Raw genomic sequence first — 22,511 nt, 5'->3', positions numbered from 1 at the left:
AATTTTTTTTTTTTTTTTTTTCTTTTCTTTGCATTCGCCAAGAATTAACATCATATACACGTATTCTGAAAAACTTATTTTCTAACAAATTCATAAATTATTTAAATATATGGAAAATAACCGAAAACAATGTAACATTTTCTTTTCAAACTTTTAAATTCAAAACAGGCATTTTTGGCTCTTTTGAGCAATTTATGGGTAAAATTAAAATAAATGTTATTAGGAAAAAATTTACAAAATTTGATAATCTCGAAATACTGTATTAACCAAATTTTCAAGAAATCCATATTTCAATTTTTACTCTGTTCTCATACTTAAAAAATGTTAAATTAAAAAGATGTTAAAATCCCTATAAGAAATTTAAATGGTAATGAATAAGTCCAATTAAAATAAAAACTAGTTGTTATTCTTCTTAATGCTTTGTAACACTTTATGTGAATCACCCTGTTATGTTTTACTTAATTGAAGTAATCATGCTCTGGTAAAATATTATTTTGTCTTATTGAGGATTGAAGATTCATTTCAGTTCATGAAATGTTTACAAATGAATTTATTTCTCTTGCATTGATGACTGTATTGTAATCGATTAATGTAGGTAAAGGTTATTTTAAATAAGTAATTTTAAGTATAGTGTTTTCTATTTGTTTTAAAACGACTGAAAGACAGGCATACGTACAGTACATACATGCATGCATACATACATACATGGGTGTCGGTTTTTTAAAAGTTGAGATATGGAATTTTGTGAAAGCAGGACTCTGCTTTCACAAAATGCATTGTGATGCATTGCTTAGAGTTAGAAAAATTTTGATACTTGGATTATGTAGGGGAGATCGGGGCAAGATCGGCATGTTAAGCTTNGAAGTTGTCGCGAAACGTTGATAAGCTATATATAGCCATGGGTTATTATATATGTGTATATATTTTTTCATTTCATTAAACCGGAATTATAGCGGAGTTCATATTTTAAAATGACACATTTCTAAATAGAGTTAACTATTTGGTTATTTTGCAATTCTGTCATATCATAATTTGAAAATTCAGATTAAAAAATGTAAGATGTTATAAATTTTTATAAACTTACTTTAATAAAACTTTAAGATATATTTTGAAATTAAGATAAATTCCCTATTAATCAGAGATAGAATTTCATAAACAAAAATGATTTTCTTCGCAGAAGCATTAATGTCTGAATTCCAGTATATCGGATACATCGATATAGTTTATTTGTTCGATGTTAATTGATAGACCTACTAATCGCTAGCTTAATAAGAATGTTTGAATTGATAAATCTATCTTAATAATTTAATGATGCAATTTACGATAAGTTAAATTTAAATACTTTTATCTTCTTGGATGTAATTGAGAGGATAAACTGACATGATAATTTTCCATGTTTGAAAAGAAAAGCAAAATGAGCGTGATAAGGAAAATCATAAACTTTGTTGCTCTTTTTTGTTAGCTTTTCAAATAAACTACTATTAATTAATATTCAGGAGGAAAATATGTTTCCTTCTTTTCTGTTCTTTATTCCATTGGAATCTATATNTATTTTAAAATGACACATTTCTAAATAGAGTTAACTATTCGGTTATTTTGCAATTCTGTCATATCATAATTTGAAAATTCAGATTAAAAAATGTAAGATGTTATAAATTTTTATAAAATTAATTAGACATTTTATGTAGTATCTATAGTTTTATGCATAACATAAATAGAACTCGGATTATGGAATTTGTTAGCTCGTTTATGAATATGGTATCCAATATTGTTACACTTCATGGAAGTATAATATAACAATATAAATTATATTATAATTATAATGATTAATTACGAAAGACGATTTTAATTATCTGTAAAAACATCAGACTTCAAATATTGTTATCAGTAATAATACAATTTAATCGAAATTATCAGATAATTGGTCTAATAGATATCGATTATAAAGTTTTCTATAAAGACCTTTGATATGTTTTAGCAGTTCATCTTTCGCTACTTAAAAAGGACTATTTTTGTATTTAACAAAATGAGGAAATGTAAACATGAGTCATTGAGGAAATATTGAATAACAGGAAGGATAACCATTTTATGATTAAATATTAATTTTCATAGAATTGAAGGATAAATTAATGAAATTTTTAACAAAATGTCAGAAATTATTTTATTTAATATTTTATGAAACATATACTTATTTAAAAATATTGAATTTCAGTTCATTATATGGACTATATACATAAATACGTTCACAATGAATATAAGAAAGTTGAGAGTGTGAAAGTTGAGTACCGCATTTCACGAAGAGTAAATTAATATTTTATAACAAATGAATGTTAAGTAGTTTCTAAACTCCATAAAATAATTCAGCTTTTACTGGTCTGATTAAACTATTGTTTTAGTTTGAAGGACACTGAGTCATGTTATGTTATCGCAATTCTCACTTCTACCAATGAAAGAAAAAAGACTAGGTCAACGTATTTTTAATAGTAATAAACTCCACTTTGTATTTATTTTATTATAAATAATTTTTAAATAATATTTTAATACGATATACTTTCGTTTTTAATTCAAATCAACATTATTTGTTTCTAATTGTAATATCATATGAAGTGGAAGTGTGTAGGTGAACTGATAAAACGATAGAAATGGGTGAATCTAATGTGATAAGCGGAACAGTTTTGTACTTTTGCCTATCCATCAAAAATAACAAAACTGATAATAGTTAACTGATAACTGACTAGAAATCATTCTAAGCATTTATTTTCGAAGTAAAGATTCTATTTGCTTGTACTGTACGTTGATGGTAAGTAGATGTGCTTTTTTTAAATAACATGTTAAACAGTAAACTTTATGTCGTTTATAAAGGGTATAAAGTTCACTTTAAAAAATTATCAGTAAACTTTTTTAATTTTTCAGGAAGTTGTCGCGAAACGTTGATAAGCTATATATAGCCATGGGTTATTATATATGTGTATATATTTTTTCATTTCATTAAACCGGAATTATAGCGGAGTTCATATTTTAAAATGACACATTTCTAAATAGAGTTAACTATTCGGTTATTTTGCAATTCTGTCATATCATAATTTGAAAATTCAGATTAAAAAATGTAAGATGTTATAAATTTTTATAAACTTACTTTAATAAAACTTTAAGATATATTTTGAAATTAAGATAAATTCCCTATTAATCAGAGATAGAATTTCATAAACAAAAATGATTTTCTTCGCAGAAGCATTAATGTCTGAATTCCAGTATATCGGATACATCGATATAGTTTATTTGTTCGATGTTAATTGATAGACCTACTAATCGCTAGCTTAATAAGAATGTTTGAATTGATAAATCTATCTTAATAATTTAATGATGCAATTTACGATAAGTTAAATTTAAATACTTTTATCTTCTTGGATGTAATTGAGAGGATAAACTGACATGATAATTTTCCATGTTTGAAAAGAAAAGCAAAATGAGCGTGATAAGGAAAATCATAAACTTTGTTGCTCTTTTTTGTTAGCTTTTCAAATAAGCTACTATTAATTAATATTCAGGAGGAAAATATGTTTCCTTCTTTTCTGTTCTTTATTCCATTGGAATCTATATTATTAATTTTATTTATTTATTTTAATAGATTTTTATATTAATGTTAATATAAATGTTAATTAATTATCTCTTATTTCAATTTTCATCTAAATTCATTATGAAACGGGCTTATATAACTTGATTTCCTGTATTACTGTATAATTATTTTTTGTAAAAAGTAAAATAGTTTTTTTAAATATATATATTTTTTATTTTATATAAAAATATTGTTGTTTTTAATCCGATATATTACATTATCATAGCTGTGAGATGTAGCTTAATATATATATATAAAATTGCTTGTCCTGACTGACTGATTCATTCACTCACTGATTCATCATCGCCCAGAGCAAACCGCTGAACCTAAAGAGGTGAAATTTGGTACACAATTAGGGTACGTCATGAAAACGCTCACTAAGAAGGGATTTTTCGAAATTCCCCCGCGGGGGGAGAGGGAGAGGATTAAGGCTTAACCGGAAGAACCGCTTCTACTGCACTATTTTAGATGCAATTTTTTGTTTTTATCTGCGTTTTAGTAGGGTATGCCATGGCAATGCACACTAAGAAGAGATTTTTTGAAATTCCCCGCGGGGGGAGAGGGAGAAGATTAAGTCTTCATCGAGTACTTAGGTGTATTAAATTAATAACATTTCAGACATTGTTATAAATATTTTTATCTATTTCGATTTTTAAAATGTTCGAACCGTTTTAAATTCGAATTTGTTATTGCATATTGGTTTGATTATAGAACGATTGTAAACGTTCCAGAAAATTGATTAAATTGAAAATAGTTCGTTTGATTCTCGGCAATTCTCATCATTCTCAGCGGTAGGTGTTATATAACAATTACTATGGTTGTTGAAATACTGAATATAAATGGGGTTTGCTTGCAAAATTTTCGCGGGCGAAGTCGCGGGTAACAGCTAGTAAATAGATATATATATAATCCGACGTCCGATCAATTAAAAGCTTGCTTTAATTTCTATATTATCAAAGCATTAAAGTTTTATTGGATCATGTTCAATTTTAATCAAATCTTTTAAATCAATGATCTTTAATCTTTAATCTCAAAAGACACTGTGGCCAATTGGCCTTTTTCAAGTGCAATAAATATTAAAAAAACCAAACAAACAACAGAGGAACAAAAAGCATCTGAAAATCAGTAAAAAAAATAATAAAAATAATACAAATACAACAATACCTAAGAAGAAATTTTCACTGCACTTAAACAAAAAAGCATGATTTATCCGTTGTAGTCAAAATCCCTTTGAAAAATTTACTTTTCCCTCTTCTTACGTTTTTCTTCTTCTTTTGTTTTTTGTTTTTTTTTTTTTGTGTATATCAATTATCGTTATTTTTCTTATTTTTTTAAATTTTGAATAGGCAGGAAAAAGTCTTTGATCTGCAGAATCGTTGGGTTCTTTTTTTCAGTTAAAACGTTTTTTACTTTAACAATCTGGCTGGGGGATTTTATGTTTAAGTTGAATTTCTTCTTGTTAGTTATCTCTTGAAAATCTTTATATAACTAGTTCCAGTATTTTATCATTTGAAAGACTGGGGCAGTTTGTCTAATTGAAAGTTTTGTTGAGGGTTTTAAGAAGTTATGCTTAGACGATGGCAGTGTTTTCCTTCCTGCGATGATTTTCAATAATGTTTAGAAATAACTGTTATGCGTTTTAAGCTTTATAAATTTAAAGAAGTAAGTTTGCTTTGCGTATAAGGTTTTTATGTTATTGATTTTTTCTTGTTGATAACAATAGGAAGTTGATTCGTAGTAGTTTAATTTGAAAATGGCTCTCATTAGACGATTTTGTTGTATTTGCAGACGGTTAGCGATATAGTCTTATGCGGTTCTCCATATAGTTATTCCGTATTGAATTTTCGGTTCTGTACAGATATGATATAGACGTTTTATCGTATTTGTGTTTAGGAAATCCTGTATTTTTCTGATTATGCCAGTAAACTTAGCGACAGTTTTTGTTAAATTTTCGATATGTCTGTTGTATCTGAGTTTATCATCTATTAAAACTCAGAGATATTTTATGCAGTTAATTCTTTCTATCTTCTTTTCATTTATTATTATTTGAAGTTGTTCCTTGTCAATGTTTTTATTTTAATTTACAAAGTAGAGATATTTTGTTTTGTTCTTGTTCAGTTTTAACACATCTGAGCTCACATATCAGTTACTTAAGGATGTTATTTAATTCCTATTGAGCTGCTTGGGGGTTGTTGTTGGAATGTATTAGACAATATCAATTACTTTTGCTTCTGGTATCACTTCATATAGGTCATTTAAGTAAATATTGAAGAGTAATAGTGCAAGTATTGATCCTTGGGGGTTCCGGTTTTCAGCTTTTTGTATATTCATTGTTTACTTTTACTTGATATCATCGGTTTAACAGATACTATATTAACCATTGAAGAGGCACTCCTCTTAAGCCAACATTAAAAAGCTTTTTTCGGAGGTCTACGCTGTCAAAAACTTTTGATAAGTCTAGAAACGAGGCTAATTACTGAACGAGATTTGTCTAAATTGTTATAATAATGCGACTATTGTGGAGAACTTTTGCCTGCAAGCATATTGATGACACTGAATCACGTTTAGATTGGTAATGTATTTCCAGAGTTTTTTAGAAGATTTTCTCTATTATTTTTACTAGCACGGGGATGATGATAATAGGACGGTAATTTTCTATAGCTTTTAGACCCTTTATTTTTGTATATCGTTATGACCATATTATAATTCGTAATAATCTACAAGACTACAAGATATAATTGTTTAAGGATTATTTGTTTTGCTCAAACTAACGGTTCCTCTCATACTAAGTCACCAATTTTCTAAACAGATAAGAAAGGAAACTTTTTAAATTTCGCTTTATGTTTATCAAGTTATAAGCAGTTTGTTTTATGTGAGTGTTTGTGTGTTTTAGTGCGTGAATATAAGCATGTTTTAGTTTACTTGCATTAAATATTTTTTATGACTAAAAAAATTCTACCGTACTATTCGCCTGTCTCAATTTTGTAAACTATATCTATTATTCCAATATGAAACAGACTCATTATTGGACTTTTTCTCATCGAAATTGGCTAGTATGAGGAATAAGAAGATAGTTTTTTTTTTCTTTTCTTTAGAATTAAGAAGCACGCTATTTCTTCATTGAAAATAATTCAAATTGCATGTAATTGATTAATCATAAAGATTGTTAGCGCTAAAAACGACAAGAATAAATTCTGGACAGAATAAACTGTAATCGATTTGTCAAAATATATTCCTACAAATACATACTGTATTTGTAAATAAACTGATTTATGATATTTATAAATAGATACAAAGTTACACTTCTAATTTTGTATTAATTTACTAACTCGGAGTATTTCTGTGAATTGAACATATTACAAAACTGAATATGAAACTTAATTCAATACATTAAAAGTAACTTTTATATTACATGTTTTTAAACCTTTTGACATTCTCTTGGAATAATTCATATAATTATTTGAAAAAAATCGAGTTAATTTCAAAAATAAGTTTAAAATAAGTTGGCATTTATAATTTTAAAAATAAATTTAACATTTTAATTTTGTAACGCATTCATAAATTTATCTTAATTGATAAACATTCTAATTCCAATCATTCTGTAGTTCTTCATTGATGTTGTAGCTGATTTTTGTTCTTATTTTCTTTATAATTACCTATTCTAAGATTCAAACATTGTTATGTGACATGGTTTCATAAGGTACGTTTTTTGACAGATAATTTTAGGAGAAAAATGTCATTATAACCGCATTACAACATACGAACTGCTAACAAGTATTCGACTTATAAAAAGTAGATCTATGCATTTTTTAAAATTGGTTTTACTGTTTTTTAAAGTTGTATTTTAAAGAATTATTCGGTAATAGACAGTAATAATTAAAAACATTCTATAATTAATAAAAAAAATCAGAAGTTTCGAAAAGTATTTCGTTTCAAAATTTCATCTTTCATTACGTAGCTTGCTGTGACAAAAAGGAAGTTTTTAAAAGTATTTTAAATATTTAATAGCTAAAGAGTATTCATTACAACCTCATTTTTTTTAACTTTCTACATATTTAATGTACTCTTACTGTGTTTTAGCAAAAGATATTGCAGGAACGGTTATTTATATGCTCATATAAAAGCTTGAACGTTTTAATTCATAGACACCTATGAACTGTTACCAATTAATTGAAGTTCAGATGATCAGTTTAGATATGCAAAGTCAGTTGTTGCAAATAGTTTAAAAATTATATTTTTCAATTACTTTTTAGACTATATGAAAAATGTTTATAGGAATGAAAAAAAGCATTTAAAAACATTTTAAAAAGTTTACTAGAACACATAGACAAACATTTTCGATCAGAAATTGAAAAGAAAAGAAAAAAATTAGTTTTGAAAAGCATCGATCTCCTAATAAACAAACCTCCCTGCAAAATTTCAGAAAATTTCGACAAAAAGCACAGGAGTTATTAAGCTTCAAACAGGGTGAACAAAATTATGCCCCCACACATACAACATCCTCCATACATACAGAAATTACCCCTAAATGCTTTCGCATTTCTCGATTTTAAGGCTTTCTGAGTCAAAAAATGTAAAACACACATGGAATTTTCTAATCCCAAACTTTTCAAACAATAAAAAAAAAAGAATTTAAATTTCACTAAAATAAGAAAGTACTTCTAGAAAATGTATCATTAGCTTTACGATAAGTTTTTTTTTTTTTTTTTTCTTTTCTTTGCATTCGCCAAGAATTAACATCATATACACGTATTCTGAAAAACTTATTTTCTAACAAATTCATAAATTATTTAAATATATGGAAAATAACCGAAAACAATGTAACATTTTCTTTTCAAACTTTTAAATTCAAAACAGGCATTTTTGGCTCTTTTGAGCAATTTATGGGTAAAATTAAAATAAATGTTATTAGGAAAAAATTTACAAAATTTGATAATCTCGAAATACTGTATTAACCAAATTTTCAAGAAATCCATATTTCAATTTTTACTCTGTTCTCATACTTAAAAAATGTTAAATTAAAAAGATGTTAAAATCCCTATAAGAAATTTAAATGGTAATGAATAAGTCCAATTAAAATAAAAACTAGTTGTTATTCTTCTTAATGCTTTGTAACACTTTATGTGAATCACCCTGTTATGTTTTACTTAATTGAAGTAATCATGCTCTGGTAAAATATTATTTTGTCTTATTGAGGATTGAAGATTCATTTCAGTTCATGAAATGTTTACAAATGAATTTATTTCTCTTGCATTGATGACTGTATTGTAATCGATTAATGTAGGTAAAGGTTATTTTAAATAAGTAATTTTAAGTATAGTGTTTTCTATTTGTTTTAAAACGACTGAAAGACAGGCATACGTACAGTACATACATGCATGCATACATACATACATGGGTGTCGGTTTTTTAAAAGTTGAGATATGGAATTTTGTGAAAGCAGGACTCTGCTTTCACAAAATGCATTGTGATGCATTGCTTAGAGTTAGAAAAATTTTGATACTTGGATTATGTAGGGGAGATCGGGGCAAGATCGGCATGTTAAGCTTTACTTAAATTTTGTGTAATAAATACTGCTGTAAACTGAAAAAAAAGCTTTGCATATTGTCTATTGGAATGTTACCTTACTATAGAACTGGTTAAAATCAGTTTGGAAATAAAAATAATTAAAATAATTACAACTTTACAAGAAGAGAGAAATTGACGAAGTTGCCCCGGGTATAGGGGCAAGATCGGCAACTTCTCTCTTTTTGTAAAGTTGTAATTATTTTAATTATTTTTATTAAAGTTGCCCCTGGTATAGGGGCAACAGTAATGGGGCAAGATAGGCACGTATATAAAATTATGTTATTAACAATGTATAAGTTGGAATTCACTATTAAAACAAAGAAATACAAATCCAACACCCATTTAATATTATTACAACGAAATGCAAGTTCAAAGACATATATACATGAATAACAAATGCAAACATGTTTTCATTTATCATCTGTTTGATTTTTATCCTTTGCTTCTAATGTGGCTTTATGTTGCCGATCTTACCCCGCTAGTCATGATTTCGAAACATTAAGTACAACCCTGAGAACAGAATGCCAAGCCACGATCTGGCCACGTGAATAAGTTGAAGTTACATCCTTCTAACAGGAAAAGTAACTTTCGTTATCATGGAATTATAACAAAACCTGCCAATTCAATATAAATGGAAAAAAAATATTATATGGAATTGAACGAAAATGAAAATTTGCTTGATAATTCAACTACGCTTGTTGGAGAACAATAAAAACACTACACTCAACAAGCCACCAATAAAACTCAACTGCCTAACCTATAAACAAAGTCTCCTTTTAATTTGTTTTTAAAAAAAAAGCGCTTGACAAACTTGCCCCGCATGCCGAAGTTGCCCCGATCTCCCCTAAAAGTTCGGTTGATCAGCATCCAAGGAAAAATTTGTTTTCATACAGAGAGCAAGTGCCTTGGCTTGCCCCGCATTAAATTATAAATAATTTTTTTCAATATTCTGAAGTATGGAATTCCATACCTGCAAAAATGTAAGGTATGGAGTCTTCCATACCTTCCATAGTGGAAACGACACCCCTGCATACAGAGAGAAAAACTTCTATTGCAAAATCTAAGCACATTACATAGGCTATTTAATGAATCATTCTAAAACTTATGCTTGTTATGATGATTCACAAAAACTGATAATAAATAGATCCAGTCATTGATTAGCATCTGTAAATATTTCACGAAAATATAAATTTTTTCAATTTTTGTTATCTATTTTATCTTTTAATAATTATAAATTTATTAATTTTCATAGCTTTTAAATAGACTATAGTTTTTAAGAAACAAAGATTTCTGCGATCCACTATTTAAAATATTAGTATTTGGACATGAATTGTCTCGCTAAAGTCAGATATTCGCATCCATGCCATTCGACTAGAGATAATAAGTTTTCTGCATTATTTAATTAACCTTCTGACTGCAGTAGGGTTTAATTTGTCTCTGTACATGCACTCCAAAACGTTGATATTTTTGCGACTTCAATATAAGTTTGAGTCTCGGTAAGAAGTATCTGAGCGACAAAGTGCAATCGTGTGTGGCGTATTGTTTTTGTGCTACAGAGAATTATATTACCTTTTAAATCTCACTGACTCCGGTTTCAGCGTAAGTAACAATTTTTAACCAATATTTGATTTTTCTATTTTTCAAGTTATCAGCGTTCAGAACTGATTTTTTAATTTATTTGACAGTCATTCTGATAAGCATCAATTTAATAATTAATGTGCAAATTGTGCGAGCAACCTTACTTTCCAGACCATAAGGTTTTAAGTTATAAAAAGTGTGAAAAAGAATGCTTAGTTAAACAAAAATTCTATGTAAAAGCTTAATAAAGCTTAATATTAGACATATTTGTTTTTAAATGCAAATTCATTTAAAACACTTTTTGCAGTCTATGTCGCAAATTGCGTGACTGCAGACAGAATATTAATTTTTATTCTAGTCTTTGAATCAATCGAATCTTGCTTCAAATATAACGTTATAATATAGAGTGCCCAAAAGTCGTTAATCATTACAAAGACTTCTCTTATGCAAAGATTTTATTACTTACAAACTTTAATTTGAAATTCAACATCAAAACAAGCGACATTTTCATTCTATTAATAGACAGATCATCACTAAATACATTCAAATTGGAAAATTGAAATATTTCAACAAAATTCGAAACGGTTAATACAAATAGTTACAAATAAACTTTACAAAAGTTGCTCAAAACAATATTCTTAAGCAATACAAAAATTATAACGCTTTAAGTTTACGATTAATATTCTCAAATTTACTTGGAATAGGTAACATAAAACATGGCTAATTGACTTTTGGGCAATCCTGTATTAGGGTGCGACTATGTTGACGCGAGCGAGCGAATTTTCCGAGAGAGCGAGAATATATGGCGAGAAGAGGCGAGACGCGATAAATATCAAAACCTGTCAGATATGTGCAAGAACCAAAAATTCGCTCTCGCAAGCGTTATTTCTCGCTTCTCGTTTGTGCATGGTTTTCCTTTGCGAAAACTAAATCGCTCGCAACCTCTCGCTCGCTCTAAATTCGCGTCTGCATAGTCGCACCCTTAGGGTGCGACTATGNCTCCAACTCCCTTAGGGTGCGACTATGCAGACGCGAATTTAGTAGCGAGAGATATAATTCTCACAAAGGAAAACCATGCAGAAGCGAAAAATATCGATGGCGAGAGCGAATTTCTGGTTCTCGCACATATCTGACAGGATTTGATATTTATCGCGTCTCGCCTATTCTCGCTCGCCTGCATGTCGCACCCCTAGATACAAATTCCTTTATTTAGCTTAACTAGAAATATCACATATCTAGTATTTAGCTATTATTTAGTGTAAATTCTGGACCTTTATTATGAAATATAATAATCTAATAAAAATTGCAATAAAAACTAACAATTTGTTTCCTTACCTTCATGACAGGCTCAACAACTCTTCATTTTTTCTCCTCAACATATTCAAAGGCATTTGTACTAAATTTTCTTGTTTAACGTAAATAGTTTGCTCGAATTCTGATCTGAAGTTCTGTTATTTAGGCTATATGATTACAAGTACTAGTACTGTACGTATTATTTTTTCCTGTAATCAAAATGGCATATTTGATGTTGAAAGTAGACGATGATGATAAAAGATTCGGATGTAGATATGTTTAATTTACTTGGATAAACTTTTAAATATATCTCATATTGACTTTAATTAATATAAAATAAATTTAAAGTTTAAAAAATGTACAGAAAATTGAAATATTTTCTCAATTTGTGGATGACAATCTATCATTCAAAGCTTATTTCGATTAAGTAATTTCAGTTTTCTCCTCGAAAAAAATTCTTCGTATAAAAAATAATTGAGAGATATTACTTTACACTAAAATTTTACAAATGTAAATTAAATAAATTATTTGCATATAATAGGCGATGTAATTTCATAGCTCAAAATTTTAATTAAAAAAATTACTTAGGCCTATTTATTTTGTAATAAAGTTATCTCAGAATTTTTTTATTATTTGGTTAATTTAATATGGTGACCATTTTATTCAATGTTCGTTATTATATGAATATCCAATGATCTAATTCAAAAAAATAGTTTTATTAGTGCAGTTTAGATAGTTTTGAATTGTAAAATTTAGTCATACTTAGTTATTTAAGGTTTATTACTAAAAACACACTTACTTAATTGTGTTTACATGAATTTCTTCACGCCATTGTTAATTGGTTTGTTTATAAAGTTTATGAATTAGTGTTTGTTCGCGTAAAGAAAACAGATTTGTTCTATTATACTAAAAAACAAAAAAACTTATTCTTTCATCAGGTTTTATTCGTTTTTTTTAACTTTGTTATTAGTAAATGTTAATATTTTATTTATTTATCAAATATTTCTTAGATTGTTAATGAAGTTCTCTTCATTATATTTCAATTTCACATTATTATATTTTTATTTCTTAAGTACTGTACATTAATAATCATTTTAAAAATAAGCATAAAGTACTATAAACCAGCTATTTTTGTAACTTTTTCCGCCCTTTGAGTACAAAGAGAGTTTTTTTTCCTATCCTCATAATAGGTTTGGCCAGGCTCACACTGGAGGGGCCGACACATCCGGGACGAACCGCCCAAAAATTACGTAGAATTTTTCGACCGTTCAGATTCATTCGATCCATTGTCTCTCAGAGTGGTAGGCTGTCACCTTAGGCCTCTTTCACAGGATTCGGGTGTTTACATGGATGGATAAATACTCCGACGGAACGATGGCCTTATGATGTCTTTTTCAGGCGACATCGACATTTCTTTCCGGTACTGTCGAATGTCTTCCCGTATCGAGAATTATCTCCTTTTCCGGTTGAAAGTGAGCAGCCTCTGCAGTCCAGTGCAATGAATAACCTGTAAAGAAAAATTTTAGTGCTACGTAGACAGAAAGATAAACGCAATAGACAAATGTGAGTGTCTCCTTTAGCGAAAAATTATTGCTTCTTAGAGCTGTCTATGTGCTTTTTGAGGAACTCAGAGATGATGAGTAAATAGGTGTAAACACTTAGTTTATTATATTTTTCATCATCGAGCAGCCGAAAAAATATGAAAAAAAATAGCGACACTTTTGGTTTAATAAAGCATTTTACGTTTTTATTTATTTTTCATTTTAAAGAATGTTAATATTTTTAAATGAAAAGTTTGTTTAACGTTTTTAAATAACTAATATGTTTTAATAATCAAATTAAATAAAATTACAAGTATATATATTTGTGCTTGCGTGACTATGGTTCTAGAGGAGGCATCTGAAATGCGCCACGGCGGCGCCGCGTTGAAGACCCTTACTATGGAGCATGCTCAGAAGCCAACGAAGGTGCTCAGCTGACTAATCTCTTGGATCTTGGATCTTGTGAAGATGTGCATTTGCTCCAGTGCTTCGCTAGCTTTTGATACGAGCAAATGTCCGTGTCGGATTCGTGAGCTGGTAGTAGGGAGATCCAGGAGGATTTGTCGTCTAGACCGTTTCCGTGTCGTGTAAAAAGTTTCATGCCTCGCAAACAGTACTTTCTTATTTTCAGCGCTGTTAGGGGAGGCTTAAAAGCGTCTTCCCCAGCAATTAGGAACGGTTTTAAACGTGACACAGCAATTAGGAACGGTTTTAAACGATCAATAGATAACGCTTAAAAATGGCTGCCTTCTCATTGGCAGTTTTTGTGATGCTTGAGTACTATACCAAGAAAATCTCCTCCTATGGCAATTTCCTGAGAGAATAAAGTAGGAGATAAATGAAGATAATTTATCGCTTTTTTGCTCCAAGTAAAAAAAAGCAGCCTCTCGAGATGCTTCGAAAAATACTCTCGAACCAGTTTTCCGTTTGCCTCTCACCAGCTGCTCAGCTCGAATTTAGGAACGTCTGTTGTGAAGCGCTTAATACAGTGTTGAAAATAGGAAAGTTCCGAAAGTCGCAATGAACTGCTATTCATCCGGGCGGCATTCGATTCCCTTGTACTGTATCTGTCCGGGCAAATACCCAGATCGTATGAAAGAGGCCTTAGCCGTTCGGCCAACATTATTATAGGCTTGTCTACTGAATTTAGAAAATATTACGCAGTGATATGCATCTAATGTGCAACGCTATTTGATTACTATTTTAAACGCTACTATTTTACTCAAGCAGTTCTATTTCTATTAATTAAGAAATAATTTATTTTAATCGATAAACAGAATAAAAAACACTGATATAGGGTATATGAAGAAACCGACGAATTACTTAATTTTCATAAAAATGTTTCCATTTTTTCAAGTCATTTATGATACGTTTGCATTTCCTTTTCGAGTCATGTTTCTCACTTTGCAAACAATTGCATTATACACACCTACATCTAATGCGTAATAATTGTTATTCTCGTTATAATTTGAACAATTGAATAATTATAACTTCATTACGAAGCATCGAAATCTTTCTAAACAAATTACAAATGTAAATAAAAAATAGAATTTAACATAATAGACCTATAGAATATAAATGTGAATATAAAATGCACTTAAAATATTATATTAATTTACTATTTCATGAATTTTAATCTAGTTATCCGACCATAAGATTTTAGGAACGTGTTTCTTCGCAATTATTTGTAACCCCTAATTGAATTTTTGAGTAATATTTCTTGTGAATTTTTGGGTAAATATTTCTTACGACTTTCAAAATATACATAATTGTTTAGAATGATAACAAGTTTGTTTCATTCATTTGTTAAAGCACTTTTTCTTTCTTCACGACCAAATTCTTTTAAATTTGATTGTAAAGAGATGATTTAAAGAACACTAAAAATATCTATTACTGTATATAGTTTTACTTTTTCAGTAGCATTGTAATGAAAGCATTGATACTACTATAATACTTGATACTATTATAAGCTGTCTCAACTGTCGAAGTGTCCCATAAAAATTAATTTTGTAACTGATATAAATTCAGGGGTTCGCTCTGGAAAATTTAAAAATATTGTCACCATTTCGTCAGTTTTAAATATTTTTTTGTCACTTCAAAATATTTATCTCCACCAGTTTTGCTTACTAATTAATTCGGGTGCCGGTAGCCTTATAGTAGTTTGTGGTCTGGAAAGCAAAAATAACGTATTAAACTATAATTTACAAGGAGAAAGCCAGATGTTCGGGTCTCCGATTCGAACGAAACTTCTTGACCACATAGCCTTAAACACGAACAGCTCCTTGTCCAAATAATAGGGTCCACTTTTCGAGAATTTTCAAAGAATGGGCATCTGAAAATTTAGTGTTTAGCTTATAAGTCTTTGGAAGTTTCATATGCGATAGCCGAGTGAATAAGACGCTAAACATTGGAGCTAGATTGATATAGGTTCAGAGTTTTGGTTTGGTTTAGTTAATTTTATGTGTAACTATTATTTTACCACAGCGTTAGTATTATTATTGCTATTATTATTATTCACATTTAAAGCTTATAAAACAAGAGATTAAAAATTGTGACGTCGTTTCCTGTTTATGGAAAACGAGCCTCTGTAGATTTAACTCTTACGTTGTTGAATAAAATATTCTTCGTATTTATTTTTAGATATGATGGTATCATGACATTTAAAGTGTAACAATCGTAAGCGCACGAGGAAATTGTTTATATAAGTAACAATTAAATAAAACGCTGCGACTTGCTACTCTATTTTCATATCACTTGTCTTTTTCGTTCATGTGCAGTAACGTCTGAAGCTTATTCACTTGTGAGTACACACAGGGCCTAATTTGGCACAAGGCAGGCAAGGCACTTGCCCGGGGCCCGTGATTAATTGGGGCCAGTAATAGGTTCTAAACGTGCCATTGTTTTATTAGTATTGCGAATTACCATATTATTAGCGCCATATTCAAGGGTTAATAATTACCTACTGCTCCGACATCTAATAACTTCACTGAGAATTAGATAATGTATGTATATGCGCATTATATCTGTTCGGTGAAGTTCAGAATAAAGCAGTGTTTGTTGAGAAAAATATAATGTTTATTGCTAATTTTATTGTAGCCCCAAAAATACAATGTAAGATATTCAAATGTAAAAATAAAAATACTTTAATTTTAAACATTACAGTTTTATTTATATTTGTAGTAATACAAACTTTGTAAAGGAGCCCGTAAATATTATTTTGCCTAGGGCCCGCGAAGGTCTAAATTAGCCCTGAGTACACAGTATTAAAATATGTGAAAATAAACGTGAAGAAATAAAAGTCTTATTTAACAACGTTAAAGAGTTAAATCTATTGAGGCTTGTTTTTGCTAAACAGGAAATGACATCACAAGTTTTGATCTTCTGATTTATAAGGTTTAAACGTGAGGAGTAATAATAATGTTAATGATGCGATAAAATAATAAATTTACATATAAAATTAACTAAATCAAACCAAATCTCCGATCCTACATCGTCTAGCTCCAGTGCTTCGCGTCGTATTCACTCGGCTTCGCCACTCTTGGATAAGAAACTTCCAAAGACTTATTAGCTAAATACTAAATTTTCATAGTCCAATTTTTGGAAACGCTTGTGAAGTGGGTTCTATTATTTGGACGACGAGCTGTTTATGTTTAAGTTACGTACTCACCAAGTTTCGTTCGAATCGGAAACCCGAACGTGTGGCATTCTCTTTGTTAGCAATAAGAATTATTTTTGAATACTGTATATTTTTTTTAATGAATAATTCCGAACAACCCATTTGATCACAATGTTTAAACAGTATTTCACAGATTGTATCGTATCAAAATTTTTGTTTTAATTTACTGGAAAAAGATCAAAGTAGAAAAAGTCATCCTAAAAATTCCCCAAAATTTCTGTCGGTCGATAAAAAATCCCACTCTGGAAACGTTAGGCGGCATCAAGAGGCGGCATTGCACAAAACTACTTTCAGTTCTCACCATCACTTCCTACTTTTCTTAACGAACTTGCCGTGTGACGTCATGAAATAGCTAGCTAGATGTGTGGTCACGGGACTCCCATTGTACGGAAGCTCAACATTTTGCTGTTTTTCTTGAAGTGTGTGATTTGTGATTCAATTTTACGCTGAATATCGAAACAAGCAAATTAGGATTTTATCGCCACTTTAATAAAAATATCGCCAAGTGGCAATTTTGACCTTATGCAGCGCGACCCCTGTAAATTAACTATAAATTTTCAATGTATTTGAGAATTTATAGTTATCTTTATTTACTTAGTGAGCTAAATCGTACAATCTTGTATTATTGATTGCAGTTGATAAACTTATTTGTAAAAAGTTTATTTTATATTTTTAATACAAATATTAATGATAGATCGAAGTAGAAATAATAAACTCTGATTGCACTTTCAATTATTTATTATTGGAAAAACTTATTTGTCTTAATATCAAATTAATAATTATTTTCAATATTTATTTTATTTTATTTATTTATTTCTTTTGTGAAGTTTTCAAATACTCTTCCTGGAAATTCATGCATTATTAAGTTAAAACTTAAAAGAAACTTTTGAAATATTTCAATTTAAACACAACGTTTTCTCGAATAGTACAATATAATAAGCTGCTAAAATATATACTTTAATATTTTTTATTAATTTTAAAGTTTGTATCTTATATTTATTACTGATAACTAGCAAAATTTCTTAATTTTTTGTATTAAAATGTAAAATATTTGATTAAGCAATTAAAGACAATTAAAGCAATATTAAGATTATAAGAAAGTTAATATTTTAGCCTACATCAAAATAGATAGCAAATATAAACTGGAATTTGTGTTAGGTTTAACAAAAAATAATTCGATTACTAAAAGTTATATATTTTTTAAATATTTGGATGAGAAATTTGTTTTTTTAATAATAAGCTTTAAGTTTTAAAAGACAAAAAGTATTAAAATTAACTCAATTAAAACGCTGCATACATTTTAAAATGCCAAATAGATAATCTAATCATTTTACATTATGATAATGTGATATTTATTAAAATTATTGAAAATAAAAATTACAAGCTCAAATAAATCTACTTAAACACTAATATGTATATATTTAAGAATTTAAATCAAAATTGGATTTTATATAACATGTTATGCCCAAATTCGAATTATTTCTTGAGATCTCAAATTTCCTGTTAGTGCTTATCACTTTGACCTTGAACTAATTTGCATGATGAATAGGACAGAAAATTTTGTCAGAAATTGTTGCACTTTCTAACAATAGAACTACACAAACAATACCTACCGAGCTTCAGACCCTCTCTTTGAACGGATTGATCACAAAGGAAAAGATTTGTAACTATTGGTTTTTCTTCAATGTATGATTTTTAATGCTATTATTAATAATTTTATAATATAGTTTTATAGATTAAGTTGTAATTTATCATTAAAACTTAATTATATAATATGTAGATAGTGTAAAATAAGATAATGTGTTGTGAATATTAAAGTGTTGTATTTATTAAAGATTTTAGCTAATTCATTTTAATGTAAGTAGATAAAATATTAGATAATGAAGATATTGTAGCATGGTTTAGATTTAGGAATCAGTCTGCAACAAGAAGGATTAAAAATTAAGTGGTTTATTGGTCTAAAAATTTAGATGATCTATTTCAGGACCACCAAACTAAAGGTTGCGATCGCGTTTGATTAAATTTAAAGAAAATTTACTTTTTTTAAAAATGTAATAGAGCAAATTATTATATTAAAATTACTAGTTATTATACAGCATTTATATTTAAACTTATCTTTGTAATCAAATTATGCAGAATTAATACTTAGACTATAGTAAATATTAATATAATACAGAAATAGTAAATATCCAGCAGATTATGAGCTGAATGCATAAAAATGTTTGAGGATGTTGATGTTTCAAGCGTAATCGTAAGATGTAACAAGCGTAAAGCGTAAGATGTTACAAGCCTGTTTATCAATATCTAACAGATGGGCCCAAAATCTGGCAAAAATAACAACAGCAAACATTAAGATTATTAGATTATTTCGTACTTCTAACCCTTCTACTACATTATATTATAGTATTTGATTTATATTTACAAAGGTTATCTTACATAAGAGTTTATCACGCCGAGTGCCCGATCTAACACATTTTAAAAATTCTCTAAATCGTGTACAGTAAAGAAATAAAGAATTTTTAAAATGTGTTAGATTGGTTATTTGGTGTGATAAATCTTTACGTAAGATAACCGTTATAGTTATATAGCCAATCTTACCCGTTTTCATTGGGTGCAAGAATTAGGTTCCATCTCTCTCGAGGCTAATTAGAGAATTTTTAGATGGGCTTAAAAATATGTTCGATTTCCCGCAAAAAGCCGCATCTAAAATAGTACAGTAGAAGCTAAATTCTTTAGGATAATCCTTAATTAATTAATTAATGATTGTGTTATTATATAAAAACCTAATCGTTCGGTTAGCGCTCGGTGACCCGGCCGACGACCGAATGCTTTTATTTCATCGTTTAGTAAAATAACGATAAAAAAATTTAATTGACATAAATTTAATTTCAAAATGTTATCCAAAACATTATTGGCATAATATTCTGGATAACGTTTTCAGTAAAAACCATTCGCTTGAATGCAATTTAATCCTTACAAGCATAAACTTAAACCATAAAAGTAAAACAGTTCTGTGGGGAACCCCGTGAACTTTGACTTATCGACCCGGAAGTTTTGCGAGCACCTCACTGATAACGAGAGAGGTTTAAGTTTAAAATTTGAGTTTTCTAAATCCAGTAGTTTTTTCTCTAGGATCGTCTTCAGTATTGGATGGAAAAAAGAAGAAAATAGCTTTTTGGTGATTTTTGCACTTTTCGATTGCATATACTCGTCTATACTCGTATTTCGGCAACCTCTATATGAAATTTTGCACATTACCTACGAAAACAATTATCTTTCGAACGAGATAGTCAGAATTACTTTAGGCGTTTGGAGGTCGGAGAGATTGATTTCCGAAAATCGGCAATTCTAATTCTCGTATATATAGTCAGTCAGTGACCTTTCTATTTAGCTCGAGTCTAATGCTATCCGATATATATTTCTTTACTCTGTGATGCTATCGAGTCTTTATTTGGATTGAGTCTAATGGTTTCGAGGGTCACTGCCTCAATACCATTGCTTTTCATTAGTTTGCTTACTTATCTGCTTGCTACTTACTTGTTAGAAGCATTTATAGTTTATTATTTTTACCGTTATTATTTTTATTATTATTTCGTAATCCACATTTTTTGAATCATTATCGATTGATCTTACCAGTTAGAATAATATTTAAAAGAAGAAAAATCGATTCCAAATCATCAAAGCATAGAAAATACGACTAAGACATTTCTTTTTCTAAGTTTGAATCCTTGAAATCCTTTTTTCAATAGTACTGTACAAGCATAATACAGTACTAAATATTTTAATACAGCATATTTTCAGAACTGTACAGTCAAGGGCGTCGCCAAGGGGGCAGCTGCCCCTCTAAAAATTCGAAAAAATTATTTAAATGCTAAGTTTTAATTAAAATAATCTTCTTAGGCTTATTGTAAGTTTAAAAAAATGTTTTAATTAAGATAGTTCTTCTCCGGTACATAGTAAATGATTAAAACTTTATGAATCGTTTTTATTTTACCTACATACAATTCATATCCTCTATCAATTTATATCATCTTGCCCCCGGCCGATTGGCTGGCGACGCCCTTGTGTACAGTACCTCGTAGAAAAAAGCATTCGACAGTATAAATCTTATAGCCTGTGGTTTTTTTCCGTAGAAATATTGTATACTTTTTGATTGAAATTTTTATATTTTTTATTTCAATATTTTTTTCAAACAACTGAACCAATATTTTTATTTTTTACAAGTATTTCTTTCTATTTTTTTCTGAAGCAAACTATATGCTGAAAAAAAATTGTAATGAAAACGTATATCTTCTGCTCAATTTACGACTACAGCATTGAGTATATGCAAATATTATCTATGAACAATAGGGCTGTCGAGAGGGGAAACTGGGAATTATTCCCGAAGTCCGGGGAAAACTAAGGAGACCCTAGTGGTTCCTATCCTATAAATTAATGTTAATTTTACTAAGAAAACAAAATCTTTAAAACTACTTTTTATTGATTGATTTAATAAAGAAGTATTATATACATTTCGTTTCATTTGTTAAAAAAAAAACAAAATGGAAAAAGGGACCCGCTCTGCCTCAGACCACATACAAATTCTCGCAAGCCCTGATGAACAATGCTAATCAAATGTAATGAACGAAGACAATGTATCGATATCCCAAGTTTTTTAAGCGCGCATGATTTGGGCACTTAATACTCTGTGCCAAATTGCAATCCTGACCAGTGTTGCCGTTCCTAGTACATTTGTACTTTTCTGGTACATTTTACCCTTTCCAGTAAATTGAAAGTACATTTAGATTTTTAGTACATTTTCAGTACATTATAATATTTCAAGTACCATTTACGGTACAAAATAATATTTCACGCCTTAACGAAAAAATGAGAAAAATTAGTTTAATAAAGTCTCACTAGTGTCACTGCTTGCTAATTTAAATTATCCAATCACAACATACAAATAGTGTGTGTCTGTCGACGTCATCAACATAGATAGTTGCACGTGTAAACGGTCTTGACTCACAAGTCAATGGTCTTCTTTCATACGTTCAGTTGTCTGCACATTCTCATCAGGACCTTGACAAAATTTTTCTTGCCACGTGGTCCAAACCAACTCCGTCAAACAAAAATAATGGACAGGTAAGGAAATCAATGATTTTAAACTTTTGTCGTCAATAATATCAGAATATCCGTTAAGTCAGAAATAAATGGTTACAGAAAATAGTTTTGAAATTGCACGAGTATAAATAATATAAAA

The 22,511-nt window shown here is 29.1% G+C and overlaps 1 protein-coding gene across 2 annotated transcripts in view; it reads left to right on the top strand.

Annotated features, from left to right (window-relative positions):
* The window catches only part of LOC111619710 (microphthalmia-associated transcription factor-like), a 69,696-nt gene that overhangs the window by 9,302 nt on the left and 37,883 nt on the right, over nt 1-22,511 (top strand). Inside the window, exon 1 of one of the 2 annotated variants that reach the window (XM_023361484.1) lies at nt 2,533-2,800. The exons of the other annotated variant lie outside the window; for it this stretch is intronic. The gene's annotated coding sequence lies outside the window, so the exon portion shown is untranslated. Of the gene's footprint in view, nt 1-2,532; nt 2,801-22,511 lie in introns of those variants that run through there. 2 annotated transcript variants of the gene reach the window in all.

The sequence above is a fragment of the Centruroides sculpturatus genome, unplaced genomic scaffold, assembly GCF_000671375.1.
Source record: "Centruroides sculpturatus isolate CEXI.00-Female unplaced genomic scaffold, Cexi_2.0 scaffold141, whole genome shotgun sequence".
NCBI classification, from domain to species: Eukaryota; Metazoa; Arthropoda; class Arachnida; order Scorpiones; family Buthidae; genus Centruroides; species Centruroides sculpturatus.
This window is presented reverse-complemented; position numbering and strand designations above follow the sequence as displayed.